This window comes from Macrobrachium nipponense, chromosome 21 (assembly GCF_015104395.2).
Source record: "Macrobrachium nipponense isolate FS-2020 chromosome 21, ASM1510439v2, whole genome shotgun sequence".
Taxonomy (NCBI): Eukaryota; Metazoa; Arthropoda; class Malacostraca; order Decapoda; family Palaemonidae; genus Macrobrachium; species Macrobrachium nipponense.
In genome coordinates, this window is record NC_087212.1 from 9,599,395 (window position 1) to 9,617,486 (window position 18,092).

The window sequence follows — 18,092 nt, forward strand, 5'->3', positions numbered from 1 at the left end:
CTGATTGGATGTTGATAAGCCAATCACGGGGCTGGAAACTCTCAGTCTCTCTCTCTCTGTTCACATGGGTAGAATATATGTTCCACCTCTCTTGGGGTATACGTCTATCAAAAGTATCCCTCAGGAGAGGTGGAACATGAATCCTTCCAATGTGAACTCTCTCGAGAGACTGAGAGTTTCCAGCCCCGTGATTGGCTCATCAACAGCCGATCAGGAGCGTCGTAAAGGACTGGCCTAGACATCAGATGCACGGTTGATGTGAATCTACTAGTACTAAACACGGCGAGACACATTTGAACCCCCGGGGATAGTACTAAACACGGCGAGACACATTTGAACCCCCGGGGATAGTACTAAACACGGCGAGACACATTTGAACCCCCGGGGATAGTACTAAACACGGCAAAACAGTGTAGATAAATCACTGTTTCGCCGTGTTTTGTACTAGCCCCTCGAGGATCCAATATTCCTAAGCGAATTGATCAATTCACATACTTCATGGGCCTTTCGTGAAATCCCTGGATTTCACATATTTACTGTGACATATTTCACGTATACACTTTAACATGTATATGAATTTATATTTCTTAGCCGAACTTCGTAACAATCTAAAATACGAACATTGAGAACTTCGAACATTTTCAGACTCTTAAGGTGAATTTGGCACAATTTTCATGGCAAAATTCAAAATTGTCAGCAATTTTTAAGACGGAAACGAAAGCCGTGACTAATTTATCCCTTGTTGGAGAAATCACAGATTTCCATACCCAAATAAAAATATATAATTTAAAATAAATAAATAAATACATAGATAATTTCAAATAAATGAATAAATTAATAATTTCAAATAAATAAATAAAATTCAAATAAATAAATAAATAATTTCAAATAAATAAATAAACAAATAATTTCAAATAAATAAATAAATAAATAAATAAATAAGTTCAAATAAATAAATAAATAAATAATTCCAAATAATAAAATAAATAAATTAAATTATTTCAAATCAAAAAAATAAAATAAATAATAAATAAAAAATTTAAAAAAATAAATAAAAATTTCAAATAAATAAATAATAAATTCACATAAAATAATAATAAATAAAAATAATTTTCAAAAAAAATAAATAAATAATTTTTTCAAATAAATAATAAATCATAATTTCAAATAAATAAATAATAATTTTCAAATAAATAAATAATTTCAAAATTAAAATAAAAAAAAAAATAAAAAAAATAAATTTCAAATAATTAATTTCCGTACAAAGAAAAAGACCGAGCAATTTATATATTTCAACTGAAAACTTCAACCATTTTTTTAACCAAAGTCATACGTTCAAAGAACTCCCATACAGGAACTAAGAACTGTTAAAATTGAGAACTTCAAACAATTACCTTGAAATTCGAACAATATCCAAACAAGAATTGAGAACTTCAAACAATTTATATCTATACTTGAACTGACAACTTTAAGCATGCTTATACCTTGAACTTCAAACAATTTCTACCTATACTTGAACAGAGAACTTCGAACAATATCCACACAACGAATGAGAACTCCCAAACAATTTCTATCTATACTTGAATTGAGAACTTCAGATAAACCAAAGAAAGAATGGATCAAAAAGCATCACAAGAGAAGGATACTGAAAAGAGCTTTTTCTCCTTCTTCTCAGCCTAATACTTAGTCGGAGTGGTTGTTTTCAACGAGCCTCCGGCAGCGGTTTCAGTCAGGCCTATACCGAGGGTAGGTCGTGGGGAGGGGGGTGTTGTCGAACGACAACCAAACCCTCACCTCAACATTTCTGTAAGCCCATATTTTCTGTGACTATCCTTTTCATTGAAGTGCACTTAACAAAGTAATAAGTAACAATCGTTTGTTTTTTTATGGCAAGTCTTGCTTTATAAAGTTTGTTATTAAACGAAATTTATAAGACAAGTAGTAGTAGGAAATACAAGAGTGATTATAGGAATATGATATATACCTATATATGCAATGACATTTATAGAAGAAAAGGTCCAGTTTTGGGAAAAAAAGAACCGCCCCCAACACACACCCCACCCGGCCCTGAGGCTGGACCAGCTAATTTCACAATGGATCATGGCAGATTGTTGACGGACGTCTTTCCTAACTCAAAAAAAGCAAACAAACAAACACACTCCAGTCTTCCCGTTTATCCAGTCTTGGGACCTGCACAGTAGGAACTGGGCTGGCTCTTGAAGGAATAAAAGCTATTGTTTCCTCCAATTTGAAGGAAAAAAGGAATTTAACTTCCCATCCAGGATTCTATTGGCCAAAAAGAAACACCAGCTTGGATCAGCTATTCAAAAGGTTACAAGACATATCAGTAAATCTAAGTAGAAACCTACAGATGTAGTAACCTCAACATAAATGCAATAAGGCAAATTTGCTAATCTATTATATGAGCAAATGAACAACGAAGTGCGCCTTGTATATGTCACCTGTCTTGGATACATCCGGCTTGTGGAATGTGAAACAGCATCTAACTATCTAGATAGTATGTTTATATAATGAAATGAGAAGCTGTGTTTCAGGAAAGGCAAATAAAAAAAGAAAGGACAGAACACATATCATTCGAATGAGTGGTTGACGTAAACACAATACACCACAGCAACTTTCGCAACTGGCCAGCGAGCGATTCTAAAATTCGAAATGTCTGCTGTCACCAAAACCTTCCCACTTTTCTCCCAAAGGGGAGATGACGTAGTACCCGAGGGGAGACCGATGAAGGATTAGGTGAAGTTAGGGTACATTTGCAACGCTCTTCCTGCAAGCAGGTGCAACTGCAGCAGAAGAGGGCTCCTGCCTCTGTCACCCTGGGGCAACGCTGAGACATATAGACGCAGCGTGGCACTGACCTTATCGAGAGACACGATCAAGTTACACTTTCACTTACGTCTCCCCAGCAGTAACTCAAAACGTTAAGCATGTTCCGTCAAAGCAGATACCATCACTGGGATGGGAGAGGGGAGGGAGGCCAAGTAGAACGAATTTAGTCAGGTGTAGCGTTTCAGGTCTCTCTCTCTCTCTCTCTCTCTCTCTCTCTCTCTCTAGCGTCGCAGGACGACAAACCGGGTGCGAGCTGAGGAACGGAATGTTGATGAGAGAGAGATAAGGCCCATTTAAACGTGGCCGGGTTTGCCCGCTACCGGACCTCGTCCGGCCGTATCGTACAAGATCTAAATCAAGGTATTGTGCGATCGCTCGCATCTCTTAACCAAGCCCCCACAGCGACACCTGGTTCGGCGGACATAATTGACGTTAATATAAGCAAACAATTCCAGACCCCTTTGATGAGGAGCACGGTTCAGGGCTGCTGATTTCCACGGGAGGTGTCGTCGGTGCAGCCCGGGGGATTCCTGGGGCGAGGAGGGCGGGAGGGCACGTGGGATTGCCCCGTCGTGCGAGGGCCTACTCCTCCCCCTCCTGATGAATGAATGGCCCGTGAGATCCCATTCATTCTGACGGGTGTGGGTTGGGTGGGAGGGAGGGAGGGAAGCGAGCGGGGCCACCGGGGAAGGGGTATGGGGGGAGGGTGAGGTTGGGACGGTTTAGATGTTCTTGATTGGACCAGAATATCCTCGTAAGAAAAGACAATATGTGGGTGGGTGGACTTAACTCCACCTGCCCCTCCCCTTCCTTCCACCTGCACCAACGCCACCGCCGCCGCCGCCGCCGCGCCGCCGTCGCTCCCCCCTCCGCAATTATTAGGAGCGGCAGCCCGACCGGAGCTTCCAGTAGCGCAACTCCTGTGGTTCAATTCGCGCCGCGTCGCTACCGATCCTACGCCACCACACACGCGCTGGAAAAAGGATTTCCTTCGGATCTCCCGCGAACACACACACACACACACCCACCACAACCGCCTCCGCCAATCCTGAGGACTTTCTCGAGAGAGACAAAAGCAGCCACGATGTCCCCTGTCATCACGAGCGCCGTTGTCCTGACCGCCCTTTGGATGGGAGCGTGGTCGCCGTGTGCAAGGGGTGGGTAGGCGGGCGGGGAGACATTGGTCGCAAAATGTGTTTTCATTTTGGATTTCAAATAAAAGAATGAATGAACAACCAAAAAACCTTTTTTGGAACTGTGGAGTAAACGGCATCTCGTTACGAATCTCACCCCCATCAATGTTCTCGTTCCAGCTCTCTTTCACGCCCCGAGTGACGCCAAGGCGGGCGTCCTGCTGGATCCAGACGGCGGGGACGGGGACTCGTTCGAGACGGAAGCCGTCAGGGGGACGAATTGTTGTGCGAGGGAGAGGAATATGAAGATCATTGGCACCTCAGGTACAGAATATTTCAGTTGATGCGCAGATCTCAATGCTGACCGGGTCTGAGGAGGTTCGAAGGAGACCTATAGAGCCAGCATTCGTTTTTGATCTGTTTAGTACACCATAGTCGCTGACATGACTGAGGAGAAAGGACCAACAGTCGTTTTTTTTTTACTATTTAGTACACCAAAGTCGCTGACATGACTGAAGAGAACAGACCAAGTCATAAGCAACATTCGTTTTTTTAACTATTTAGTACACCATAGTCGCTGACATGTCTGAGAAGAAAAGGCCAAGTCTAAATTATTTGATACACCAATGTCGCTGACATGACTGAAGACAAAAGACCAAGTCTTAAGATTCACTTGACACTGTTTCTTAAGAGAAAAGGGAACTACCCTGAAATTTCTGCAAAGTAAATTAAATATGTAAAATTAACGTTAAAAAAATAAAACGATGGTCTGTTACGAGTCGACTTTCTTGATGATCCAATCTTATCTCCCGGAAAATAATAGTTTGTGTAACTGGGGTGATCGCCTTTTAATATATTTGGAAGAGGCTCGGTACTTTCATTTGCACAGCATAAAATACCGCCAGAATGACTCATACATACGTATACAAGTAGTTGGAAGAACCCGTTAATATTTCAACCATTTTCCCGGACTGTCACTGAAAACTCGCAAAAAGCCTTTAGCTGAAATTTCTGCAAAGTAAATTAAATATAAAGAGCTTCGTCATATTTCGGGACGAGCTCCCAGTGCCTCAGAAGTTTCCCTGAATCTCATGCTGCTGAAGGACTTCTATTTCTACATCAATTTTCACCAGGCGCTCCGTAAAGACTCCAGCTGATTGGCTAAATCACGAAATTTTCAGCCACTTAGCTAAACGGAAATCAAGTATATCTTGCTATTCCTTAAAAACTGCCATTGTTCAAATGCAACATTACTATTTTCACGGTCCGTTATAGCAAAGGCGGGACATCTCAAAATTTGACAAATTTTCCACGGATTCTTTAGCACCAACAGAGTGAACAAAGAGTTCAAAGCATATTCATGTAGCCTTTATCCTCCGGGGACGATTTTTCTATAGAATGAAATTAAGTAAGGAAAAATATACATCGTACGAGAAAAGAATCAGAATTAAATATCACTCCTATTTAGCTTGTTAGCTGAACAATTTTAAGCCATTTTTTTTAAACTTTAAGGTTGAATACCATAACAAAATTAATTTCTTATAATACATTAGAATTAAACGGCAAATATTATTTTGGTGAAGTCTTTCAATTCGGACTCGAAAGGGATTAACAGCCATGACTGCTATCAATTAATTTGCCTGTGCTGTTGCAAAAAATGACGTCACGCTCGTTATAGGAGACTTTCCGAGGACGAATTAACGTCAATATTACCTACTTGACGGTAACTGACGCAGTGTTAGACGGTAAAATGCCAGAAAACGTAATACCGATTATATTAACAAGTTCAACGTATAAACTCAAAATTCAGTTTGGAACCAATGGAGAATGGTTCTCATAGTGATGTTTTGTATGTGTATAGTGTGCATTCGATATATCTCCATAATATGTATATTTATAAACACACACACACACACTTATATATACATAAATACATGATAACATACCTACAATCATTATATATATATATATATATATTATATATATATATTATATATTATGTATGCACATATATATATGTGAATGTGTATGTACATATATATACAAAATTAACGAATGTACCGTGAAATCTCTAGGCCGTTCTCGAATGAATTAGTTCCAGAAGTCAACACGCTCCAAGACATTTGACCCAAAGAGGAAACAAAAATGAGATATGAAATTCAAAACTATTTGACCTCATAACAACACGAAATTAGAGTGAGAGAGAGAGAGAGAGAGAGAGAGAGAGAGAGAGAGAGAGAGAGAGAGAGCGAGAGAGAGAAGAGAGAGAGAGAGAGAGAGAGAGAATCTATCGAGCAAAGCATTCCAATTTGATTAATATTGGCTGTGAAAATTATAAAAGTAATGTCCTTATTGCAATATTTAGATATATCCTGTGGAGAGCTAGAAATATAGCAAGTGCACTACGTTATATATATAATATAATATAATATATATATATATACATATATATATATATATATATATATATATATATATATATATATATATATCTACTATATATATATATATATACTATAATATATATATATATATATATATATATATATATTAATATATATATATATATTATATACATACATACATTCATATATATATATATATATATATATATTACTATACATACATTCATATATATATATATATATATATATATTATATAATATATATATATATATATATATATAGTATATATATATATATATATATATATATATATCCAACTACGTATTTACCATCTCCCCATTTAATTATGTGTTGTCCCCGGCGATGACGTGATCAAAACCAAACTAAATAAATACCCCTGAATACTACACGCAAAACCAAATGACCGACATTCCCCAAACATCCGCTAAAGGCGTTCCCTTCCTCCAGCAGACACTACAGGGGAGAGGATCTCCGTCGACGTCGGCCACTGCCGGAGGAGGTGCGCGGCCAAGGGCCAACGCAGACGGGACTTCGAGCGACTTCGTCGCAAAAATCCTGGAGTGGATCTGATCGAGGTAGTTGTATGGGAATATATGTATTGGGTGTGTGTGTTTTTCTAACATATGTCTATCTACTTATATGGCTGTCCGTCTTGTCTTTCTATTGTATATATTAATATATAAATGTAGATAGATAGATAGATAGATAGACAGATATGTGTGTCATTGTAACTTGAATTCTCGCATTCTTCACATTTGGATTTTATTTAGGTCTTCATAGCTTTATAGTGTTGAGAGTAGCTAAATAGTGAAGAATTAGGGAGGTCAAGAGGCCATTGTGGTTATCCAATTACATAGGTGTATATCTATTGTGAGTAGTGACCAGAAAATTCTAAATATATACTAAATAGAGAAATTAATTTTTATCACATCACCGTGATTCATATACATGCATTAAGCTACAAATGTTCTTTAATATCCAATTCGCTCTACCTCGGAAATAATATGAAAATATATTAATTCCGAGGTAGTGCGAATTGGATATTAAAGGACATTTGTAGCTTAATGCATGTATATGAATTATGCTACAAATGTCCTTTAATATCCAATTCACTCTACCTCGGAATTAATATGAAAATATATTAATTCCGAGGTAGAGCGAATGGGATATTAAAGTACATTTGTAGCTTAATCCATATACATGCATTAAACTACAAATGTCCTTTTATATCCGATTCGCTCTACCTCGGAATTAATATATTTTCATATTTGTTAACCGAAGGGGAATTTTTTAGTTGATAATAATCTAGTCCTCTCGTGGATTCGAACCAGCGGGAAGAGGAGAAATCAGGACTTCAGTGACATTACCGACTCTGCCAACAAGTGAAAAATTCCGAGGTAGGGCGAATTGGTTATTAAAGGACATTTATAGCTTAATGTTTGTGTGTGTGTGTGTGTGTATGTGTGTGTGTGTGTGTGTCAAATCAAGACATAGGTTCGTCTTCTCGAACCATCAGTTCGAATACCGAATCGAAGGAAATTAATCATAGATGGTAAAAGCATTTGCTCCGGGCAGGATTCACTCACGGTATTTGCAATTGCAATTGCAATAAATTCAGGTTCTAAATTAGAGACAAAACTATCATAAATCACCTTTGTGCCGCAATTTAGCACTTAACCTTCGTGGTGATGGGCTCGTAACAATTTTAAGTACAGATGCCGAGTTCGACTGGAATATGTACTGTAGCATTCATTATCAACTTTCATATCTCTCTTGATAGCTTTGCGGATAAGTCCCTGACACCTCTATATCTAACCCAAAAGATATTGAGATAGAATCCTGGCCAGGGAAGAGTCATTAGCACATGTAATTCCCCGTAGGTGTAAGCTGTTCCCAAAAGTAAGTTCTATATTAAGGAGTGCTTGAGGGTTCATATATACAATTATTAATATGAATATAAATACAAATACACACACACACACACACACACACACACACATATATATATATATATATATATATATATATATATTATATATATATATATATTACACACTATGCATATATGACTGGTAAAAATGTTCTGTTACAACAGAATTCCATGAAATAAAATGAGCCCCTAAAACGTTAAAATATAGAAAGTAAGCACTATATTTCAGATATAGCTGTCTCTCTCTTCAGGTAGGTAATTCATTATCTACCTGAAGAGAGAGAGACAGCTGTCTCTGAAACATAGTGCTTACTTTCTGTACTTTGGCGCTTTTGGGGGCTCCTTTTATTTCATACTCTATATATATATATATATATATATATATATATATATATATATATATATATATATATATATATATATATATATATATATATATATATATATATATAGTATATATATATATACTTGAGCCCTCATGACGCGCATCCTCTGAAACAAAATAAATAATTGTTGTACAACACAGTCAAACTTTCCGTACTAATCTGTCCCCTTCCTCAACACCCTCGCAGCTCTACAAGATGTACTCGGAGCGGAGTCCCTCGTGCCGGCTGGAGGGCGAGAGCTGCCTCCGTCCTCCTCGCGCATCGAACAGGTCACGACGACGGCGGGCGTCGTCAGCGTGACCGTGACGGAGGAGTGCCGGTGCCAGAGCCACCCGCGCACCTGCCGCCGCCAGCCGCGCGACGTCACCCTGCACAAGGACACGCCCCTGCAGACCACCATGACGTCGGCGACTGCCAAGGACACTGCTCGCATGGTGAGTGGACTGACTTTATATATATATATATATATATATATATATATATATATATATATATATATATATATATATATATATATATATGATCCATAAGGTCCCAGTATCATTCTGAGCAATAAATACTTGTAATGGGACTGGGACCTTATGGATACTCTGTGTGTTTGTGTGTGTACCTATATATATATAATATATATATATATATATATATATATATATATATATATATATATATTATATAGATAGATAGATAGATAGTAGATAGAGATACAGAATATAAGTATAATATATAAATATATTTGTTTTATGTATATATATATATATATATATATATATATACATATATATACAGTATATAGATAGATAGATAGATACAGATATAAGTATATATATACATATATATATTATTTTACACATATTCATGTGGTATGTGTTTATACTAAGATGCTTTTTATATGAATAAGGGACTCTCTCTCTCTCTCTCTCTCTCTCTCTCTCTCTCTCTCTCTCTCTCTCTCTCTCTCTCAAATGCAAATTTTTTTCTTCGTATACGTAAGTTTTTTTTTTTTTAAACTAAGATTGGGATCACATCTGTGTCAATGCTTAAAGAAGTACTACTATCATATTGACAGGGAAAATGTGGTTCTAAATATTCTTAACGAAGAAACCATAATTTTTTGCTGTGGACCTTAAAAGTCACGATACTTTACAAAAGATTAATGACCAAAAATTGCTATTTTACGTGATGTAAGTAACTCTAAGACTTAATTTTGTAAGCAATATTGTCATTTGATAAATAGATGCAGGGTTTAAATAAATTATCATTGCAAAACTTAAATTGATGAACGAATGTGATTAAAAAAATATGCAAAACTTGAAAAATTCGTCTCTTTAAAGATATTTGCAGTTCATTAAGGGCAGACAATATAAATGAAATAAGAATATAGAGAATTTATATATATTATATATATATATATCATACACACACATACACATACATCATACATACATACATATATATAGCCAAATATATACAATACAATACCATATATATATATATATTATATATATATATATCTATATATATATATCCCTATAAATAAAAATATATTCGCAAAAATTAAATCTATACAGATGATCTGAATTTGTACTCCCTAAAAGAAGTCAAAGTTTATTCCCAATACACAAAGAACTTTACGGAATTTAAGACGACTTCTCCTTATAAACACCATGGAAAGGGGGTAACTACCATCCTCACCCGAGCTCTCAGAAAAGAGACTCCTTCACCAGTCCTCGAGACTTGTAGACATTCTGCACCACCTTGTGATAGTCATCTTCATTCATACCTAAATCATAAGGGAGTTTGATCCCTGAATAAACCGTGAATCACAAGAATATCGCAGAACCGGAAGCTTCAAGTCACTTGCGATGATATCTGTCATCGATACAAAGACACTTCCTACAGAAATGGGAATGTTTATGGCAGTGAAAAGAGGGTGTTAGAGTGGTTGAACAGCACGCTAAAGAGATCCAGAGAATAAATGTGAAGATGTATAAGGGTCTAAAGGTCAAACAGTTGCAGTGAGAAGCATTAGCTAGAGAGGGTTTGGAGGTCAAGACATTAGAAGAGTAGGGGGAAGTGGATGTAACCTAAACCCCGACCTCAGATATGATAAAAACACAGCAGCCAATCTCTACATTTGTTCCAAACTTCTTTCCCTGTGCCGTCTCCCCACCACCCCCTCCCCAAAAGTTTGTAGGATTTTGAGAGACTGAATTCCATTAACTTCACGGGCTAATTCGCTATCACCATAAGACAGAATTCTACCAACAAAAAATCTAGTTCCCTAGTTCCCTACAGAGGCCAAGATCCACCTTCAAATGATAAGTAGCAAATAACGAAAAGGTCATTTCTATGTTGGAAAACTAAGTCTTCCATAATAATGACTGAACATCATTAGACTTTATATGTTCATGCCGTCCAAAAGCAGGATAAAGTATGAGGTTGACCATCGGCTAAACGTCCCCGTCTTGCATGATACCAAGCGTTCCTGAATGTTGCACCAACCTTGTTAGCCTATTGCAAGGAGTGATTGGCCAAAGTCAGGTTTGGAAACCAAGAGAGTACGCGAAATTGGTCGTCAAGGTACCAAAAGTAATAGACTTTATTCATTGATTTTATGAAAATACACTATATTACCAAATGCGAATGATAACGTATTATTCCTGGTTAGATATAAACAAATGCTTCTTGAAACTGAATGAAGTGGAACATTTTACGTGAAAATCATAGATGATGCTCTAATTGTAGCAAGTGAAGGTCCGTTATAGTGTAGTGCCGTATCTTCAACAACGAAAATTCAACAAGTTAAAGCAATATTTCAAGTTAAGTCAATTATTTCATCGGGAGATTACTGTGGCTAAAAGAATGAACCTCGTCATATATATTACAGGTATGCTAATGACTAGAAAGTACACATAAGTGAAATACAGTGCAAAAAAAAAAGTGTGATATTCCCCATTAAGTGAAGAAATCAACTGCAAGGAGATGCCCAGAAGTTATCTTGTGGAAATCTTTGGGTGTTAGTTACTTCTGTGGAGATGCTACAATAATAATACCATGGTAATCAAATTCCAAAAGCCTCTTTAATCTTCAGGCCTCAACTGCTACCATAATTTTGCTTTATAAATCACCTGACGCTGTTACAAGTGCCAAGAAAACGTCAGCAAACTCCAGCTAACAATCCTGCTGACATCATGCTTTAGAAATCTCAGGGTACATTATTTATCATTATCAAAATTAACCAGACCACTGAGCTGACAATGAGCTCTCGGGTGGCTGGCCATCTCATGATACAAAGTTGCACGAAAGCGTAGATTAACTTTACGTACGAATTCCTACCAAAATCATTCTATACAAATCCCAAGGGTCCGGTGGGGTAATCTTTATCAGGGAGGTAATTAACTTCGACCAACATATTCTGTTGAAAGCCCAGGATGACTTTACGGGTAATTCAAAGAAATGCTGACAAAACGTCAGTGCAAGAATAGCGGATATTAATTATGGATCTGCATCAGTTTGGTAACATGAAAAGTCCTGCATTTCGTTTATGAAGACGGTTTCACTTTATTAAATAAATATCTTTTTATAGTCGAGGTAGGATCAATACCATTCTTTTACCAGAGAATGAGCTAATTTTAAAATAATGGAATGACCTATAAATATAATTTTTTTATTGTCGAGTTCGGGTAAATCCTTACATTTGACCGGAGAAAATGAACTCATCTTAAAATAATGTAATGATCTAACAAGAACACTATTGCATAAAAATCATCTCAACTAAAAAAAAGGGGGCGGGATGAGTTTCATGGCCCTACAAAGATTAGCCGATAGTTTGACCAAACACTCTTCAATTAGTAAAATGGAGTTTCCTTCAAGAGTAATCGGAACCTTTTCCTCAGTCTTTTCTTCCTTTTGAAAGAATGGACAACAAGACAGAAATACAAAAAAATAAATGGGAAAAAAACTCAGTTGCATTAAGCAGTAATAGTTAGAGGGGTTAAGACAAGATGTCAAGCAAAAAGCTAAGAAGTGGGTGTAGCTATAGGGAGAAACACAGCTAACAACCTTAGCAATGGCAGTCCCCGGGTTACATCAGGTTCGGGTTAAGTCATTCCGGGCTCAAGGCACTTGCTGTTTATCTGCTTTACAGCACTGTAACCCGGACTTACAGCGCTGTTGCTATTACAATTATGATTCGAGACAAGGCGATTTTCGGCTTACAGCACCCTGCTGGGAACGGAACCCCCACTGTAACCCGGGGACTGCCTGTAATGGCATTTGTGTACCGCTGAAGGTGTACTGACGGCACTACTAAACCCCCTGCGGGGTCCTTCTTTAACTCGATCCTGGGTAAGACAAGGGGTCTAGTTGAGGGGATGGACTACCAATCAATTCCAGTGACAATATTTCTTCTTCCATTTCAGAACTAGGCTGCAGAGCAACTAAGACTCGGTCAGTGTCTGTGGAGGGACCTAATGGTAAGTTTTTTCATCGATTAATGATTACGTAAATAATATATATTATATATATATATATATATATATATATATAGATATAATATATATATATATATATATATATATGGTCGGGTATTGCTAAACTGGCTAAACCGAATCACTGAAAAATATATATATTTTCATAAACTCATCTGACATAATATCTCTGACGAATCTTAAAAATTGATATAAAAAAAACAGATTTTACCGAAGAATCTGTTACAAGTAAGGAAGTAGTTTACACGCTAAAACGTATTATTATTATTATTATTATTATTATTATTATTATTATTATTATTATTATTATTATTATTATTCAGAAGATGAAACTTATTCATATGTAACAAGCTCACAGGGGTCACTGACTTGAAATTCAAGCATCCAATAAGAACGTATTTGCAATAGAGTGACTGAAGTGAAAATGGTGCTGAGAATGAAATATTCAAAACAAATTAGTTCCTTTACAATAGAGATATCAAGGCGAACACGCAACTTACGATGGAAATATCAAAGTGATGACTAGTAATGAAATAGTTAAATCGTATAAGTTATTTACAAAGCTACAGTAAAACCAAAGACTTTATTTACACAGAGATTAATGCGATCGTTACTTAAAACGGACTGATCGCAGCAAGGCCGTTATTTACAAAGCACTAAACACTATACCCATAGCTCAGGAAAGGAAAAAACAATTCAACATAGCACTAAACACTATAACCAGAGCTCAGGGAAGTAAGAAACAATTAAACAGCACTAAACACTATAACCATAGCTCAGGAAAGGAAGAAACAATTCAACATAGCATTAACACTATAACCAAAGATTAGGAGAGGAAAAACCGAAGTCCAGTCACACTCATTCTTCTTCTTCCTCTTTACTGAAGGTGCCGAATGCTTATCGGTCATAGAGGAGTGCGGCTGCGAGGCCTCCTGCTACAGAACCTCCCACTACGAGCACGTCTACAACTACACTGATCAGGACGACCCTAGAGTCGAGGTAAGAGAACGGAGTCTTGGGTGACTTTCAAACATTTATAAGGATTCAGGTATATCATGTGAATTTTCTGTTCAAGAAACTTTGCTAGGAATATTCATAAAATGTTGATTACTTCGCATTAAAAATTCAATTGTATTTTTCCATCGCACATAAATTTAAGTCATTCATTTTTGAGAATTCAACCGAAATCACAGTCACCTCCTTCAAGCCTAGTAAATCCAATCGTCTCTACGTTTGATTATTATGTAGAATTTGTCCTTTTATCCGTGTAATTCAAAAGCCCCTTAATAATTATAAAGAAATAATTACCTCCAACTATGAACCCTTCGTCGTGTAATTGAAATGTGCATATCGAGATAGTCTGAAAAGCCGCACGACGTCTGGACGTATGAATTCAGTCATTACTTGGACAAAAAAAAAATAATAATAATAATTACCTATGGTTGTGAACCCATCATGAAGTATATTATTTGGAATAAGTATATCGAGATCAGTTCAAAGGCCAAAAGACATCTGAACGCATATATAATCTAGTTACTTCTTGAACTAATCGATGAATATTGCGCATCTTTCGTCAGGTAATCGACGTGGGCACCTGCGCAGGAGAGTGCGACTCGGCGACAAGTGAGGTCTGCGTTTACAGGTAGGTTTTTAGACCTTACACCGTCTGGATGTTTCAAGAATGAAAACTCCATAATTTCCCAAAGTGAAACAGCAATATCTCTTTTATAAATATCATACGTAACCTTATATAGCTTACAACTCTTAAATCATACTCTATTCTAGAACCTTGCTTAATATATGCAAGTGGTATTATATTTTTTGTTCCGTGGATGAACAAAAACTAAAACGTATTTCATTTTCCGCTCCTGACAGCGAGCCGAACGGCGGCTGCGCGATGTCTCTGCGCAAAAGCAGTTCCAGATGCGCACCCGTGGGGCTGGAGCAGGTGAACGTCACCCAGAAGGACAGCTCGATCCGCACCCTGAACATTGTCACCAGCTGCGGGTGCGTGTAAGGCCTGTATGGACAGCGGGTGTACGGAGACTGACTGACCAGCACAAATAGAAGAATGAAAAACCTTAGCTGCGGTACAATGAGTGTCAGTTGTCTTGAGAAACAAAAACACACTAAAAATATCGTCTTGGGGCCTCGATGCTTGAGAATTTCACGACAGACTTTAGCAGTCAGTCGTGAATAGCAACGGTTTTCACTGAGGCCTGAGCACCCAAAAGTACGAGTAAGAGTAATTCAGGTCCATTTTTGGACTGACATGAATAAAGGCTTATTTTATCATTGGTTTAAACATGCTCAAGACGACAACACTCCAACCTTCGCGGCGCAGGCTTCCAGAATTCGGCTGACGGAACCACATTCATCCACATAGAGGCTACAAACAAAATTTCAGAGGCTAAAGTTTCTAAACAAACAATAGTTTTTAGTTTTATCCCTACAGTCGCAAACAAAAACAAACAAGCAAACTGCACAGAAGGCTGTGTCAAGTTGAGTTCATGTTTTCAAAACTTGAAGTAAAATTGTCTACAAAGTTAAAGTATGACATGGATATTCATTATGATTGGTCAAGAAAAATGATAAAATTACAGACTACAAAATATGAACTGTACCTGGAGATTAATTATGACTGAAAAAAATGATTAAATTACAGTAGTCTTCAAATATAAATTATTACCTAGAGACTCACTATGATTGGTGAATAAAAAAGTATAAAAGTATATCAGTTACAAATCTTAAATTATTTACTGGAGATTAACTATGACTGGTACGAAAAAAATCACAAATTGACAATAGTTTACAAATCTAAATTATTAAATGAAGATCTGTTTATGATTCTTGAAGGAAAATTATTACCAATTCTTATGAAAACTAAATCTCCATTCAATAGATTATTTATGGTCTAGTGGGTTTATAAATAGCTGCTATATATATTTCTATAAACGTTAGGTAGGCATCAAATACACATTCCACGGGGAACTTTGATATATATCTTGGTATATTTATATAATGGAATTATAATCTGTGATTGTTTCTTATAAGTTAACGATAGAAAAAGGATGTCCATATATATATATATATATATATATATATATATATATATATATATATATATATATATATATATATATATATATATATATATATATATGTAAATGTATATATCGACATTAAATGTATATTGATAGAATCATAGCTTTAAATTTAAGAGGCTTTCTTTTGTACAAAAGAGTTGTATGTAGTATATCATAAATCTTATAAATTGCGTTAGAATCTAGTGTTCCTTTCATTCCCACCCTTCGTTTTACCAAAGGGGAGGGTATATTATTATTATTATTATTATTATTATTATTATTATTATTATTATTATTATTATTATTATTATTATTATTATTATTATTATTATATTATTATTATTATTATTATTATTATTCAGAAGACGAAACTTATTCATATGGAACAAGCCCATCACCACAGGGGCCACTGACTTGAAATTCAAGCTTCCAAAGAATATTACGGTGTTCATTAGGAAGACGTAAGACGAGGTAAAATGAAATACAAGGATCATTCCCTGCTTCTAGAAAATAAAATATACTAATCAATTTACGATCGTCTCGTCTTTCGCAGATTAATCAGCTTAAAGCTATATGTGATTCGTTTACAGTTTTGGCCTTATCAAGTTTTCAAGATTACTTACAGAGAGCTCAAAATTTACGTGCACGGTAATTATCCAAGCCATGCACCTGCTCGCTCTCTCTCTCTCTCTCAAGACTGAAAGATTATGGAAGACTTGTCATTATATTATACGCTGTGACAGGTCACCGTGTATTCCAATAGGATGGGGATTCTACTCAAATATTCCTCACAAACAACAGACACGGAAATTAATCAGTATAATCAATTTATGAGAATATGCATCCCAAAACAAAACTCGGTCCTCATAGCCGAGAGGCTGGAAGTAAAAGGTCTGAACGTATTAACAGGAATAGCCTATCTAATAAATCACTTTGGCAAGGGTTAAATGAATCCCACTGCAAACGTCTACAAATTAATATTATTGAGACGACCTCTTCCCAGTGTTCTACGGGACCTGGTTGACGTCCAGGAATTTTCATGAAACTGGACCCTGTCATTCTGACCAGCACTAAAGATACCGCATTAAAATAACCCTCAGATGTAAGACTACCTGACCTATTATATATCAATACGGAAAATTCGTCAGAGACCAACAAAAGATACACACCGGTACAAAAGAAAAAAAATCACATTCCTCTGAGCAATGGTGTCTGGCTTCATTGGATCCCATGAATAAGATGCAGAAGTGGTATTTTTGGCTCCAGCTACTAACCCTAATCCCCCTCACCCAACCCCCTTTCGTTTTCACATACGAACTACCAAGTACTCCTCGGGCTACCTTTTTCTTCCCTCTAACTGGCAAGCTTTGGAACTTTCCCCTAAGCTTCTTTCTGTATTCCCCTAACTCTTCTAAGAAATTTCCTTCCTACAAGAGGCAGATCTTTCGTTTTCTTCATGGTTAAGCTTTAACCTTTTCTTGCTTTCTTCAGGCTTAGACTAGGAACACGTATGAGGAGGACACAGGGGACTTGAACCCCTTGAGGGACACCCCAATTATTACTGGGGGTACTTTAACTCCTTGGTGGACACTCCAATTATTCCTGAAGTAAACTTCCCTACCGTCAGGAGCAGTACATCACGGATTTTTGCTCCACGAAGTAAAAGGGGGGATCAAAACGAAGAAGAACCAGGAATTAACTGACATTATTCGAAATTTTGCAGCACGTATTTCGAAACCACCGAAGGCACGCTGCAAAGAACCTTAAGTAAAGCCCACAGTGCACGGCAT

The 18,092-nt window shown here is 36.7% G+C and overlaps 1 pseudogene; it reads left to right on the plus strand.

Moving 5' to 3' along the window:
* Positions 1–3,623: 3,623 nt before the first annotated feature.
* Positions 3,624–16,501, plus strand: LOC135197764 (uncharacterized; annotated as a pseudogene).
* Positions 16,502–18,092: the final 1,591 nt, after the last annotated feature.